At 25.1% G+C, this 1843-nt stretch overlaps 1 protein-coding gene across 2 annotated transcripts in view; it reads right to left on the reverse strand.

The window, feature by feature from the left end:
- Positions 1–570: 570 nt before the first annotated feature.
- rab28 (RAB28, member RAS oncogene family) overlaps positions 571–1843 on the reverse strand; it is a 33049-nt gene continuing 31776 nt past the window's right edge. For both annotated transcript variants that reach the window (XM_060892397.1, XM_060892395.1), the window contains one exon: positions 571–1843. This exon is cut by the window's right edge and continues 1265 nt beyond it. The gene's annotated coding sequence lies outside the window, so the exon portion shown is untranslated.

Below are 1843 nucleotides of genomic sequence, written 5' to 3' on the forward strand. Positions count from 1 at the left end.
TGGTGGATTAATATGAACTAATGGAGTAAATTGTTTTGTAAGTGTCATTTTGTCATTGTTACATATATTAAATGTATTTTTATTATGGAATTTATGTAAACTTTCATGTATTTTTGTTACTAAATTTAAATAAACGTGATAGTTTACTTAAATTTAGTAAAATTTCATGTCATTTCTTTAATAAATGTAAGTTAATAAATGTATTTTACTTATATTTAGTAAAGACATTACAATAAAATTTAATGAAATGTGATTTTGCTCAATTTAATTAAACTTTATTGTAATGTCTTTACTAAATATAAAAATATTCTATGTAATTTTATTTATTTATTTTTTTTACTTAAGTACAACTTTATACAAATTTTTAAACGTAGATTTTAGATCACCTTTGTGACTGTATATTAAACTCTTTTAAAGCTTCATGAAATTTTGGAGAGACATATTTCCTTTCCTGGATCCTCAAATTGCTCTTCAGATGAAAAGATAATTATAAAAAGTTTGGAAATGAAGCTTTTTTTAAAAAAAAAAAAAAAAAAAAAAAAAAAAGACAACCGCATTCAATTTCCCATCTCAGTTTAAGTCTTCCTTGTTTTAATTTCTGTTAATAAAATCATTTTTCTGGCCCCGTCTGATGCTGATGAGCCGAACAGTCCAGATTGCATTACACACAATTACACACATCACACTTTAAACATATTAACATTGGACACTCACCATGACCACAGGGGCTTTAATCTGCTACAGCAATAATACGTCGTCGTTTTGGTTTGCGGAAGGTACGTGTCGTATTTCCGAAGGATAAAAAGGAAAATCAAGCACATCGATGTGATTTAACACTTTAATAACGCTCACAGAACAGTTGACTTTGTTAAATATATACGTTATATTTTCAGCACAGGATATTCGTCATATTCCAGTTAAAGAAATGCATCTGCAACACAACATAAATATCTTGACATAACTAGAATAGATCACAGCATCTCATCTACATACTGTAACATACAAATACAGCTAATAAAAAAAATCAATAAACTAATTAATTTGAGTACAATGCTGATTTAAAAAGTGTGGAATTTTTAAAGTTTGGAAATGTCCATAGATGTTAGATATTATATTATGTGTAAAAAAAAAAAAAAAAAAAAAAAAACAACATTAAAAATATTTAGTTGAATGTTATGATTTGTAAATAAAAATGAGAAATTGTTACAAGTTTGTAGATTAAAACAAAACTGTCAAATGAAAAAGTTTCTGATTAACAAGTTTGTGCAAAATATCCACTCCACATTATCAACATCAGTACGGTTTAGAAAAATAAATGCTGAATTGATGGAAATTTCATATAGTTTTATAACATAACTATATTTAACATACAGACGTTGTGAGTTGTAGCTATGTAACATAATTTTGTATTTATATATATATAACTGTAAAAGAAGGTGATGTGTGAACATTATGCTGTTGTGTAGTTGTGTAACAAAAAAGTGCTTTGTAAATTATTATTAACATTTTTAAACTTTGGAACTGAAATGAAATGAAATACATAAATATCAGACATGCTTATTAAAAAGAAAAAGAAAACAACAACAACAACAACAACAACAACAATAATAATAATAATAATAATAATAATAATAATAATAATAATAATAATAAACATTCCATATTGATTTATAAAGTTTTGTAATAAAAAGTCATCACTGTAATCTATACCTTGTTGTAGTTGAAAAAATAAAAGTCCCTCTTATTTCTAGATATTTCTATTATATTTTGGAAAGTCATTTAGATTTAGTAAAATAAAAATCAGCTAGTTGATGAAATCCTCGGTCTCATCGTTATTTGGTTC

Source organism: Tachysurus vachellii, chromosome 18, assembly GCF_030014155.1.
Source record: "Tachysurus vachellii isolate PV-2020 chromosome 18, HZAU_Pvac_v1, whole genome shotgun sequence".
Lineage (NCBI taxonomy): Eukaryota > Metazoa > Chordata > Actinopteri > Siluriformes > Bagridae > Tachysurus > Tachysurus vachellii.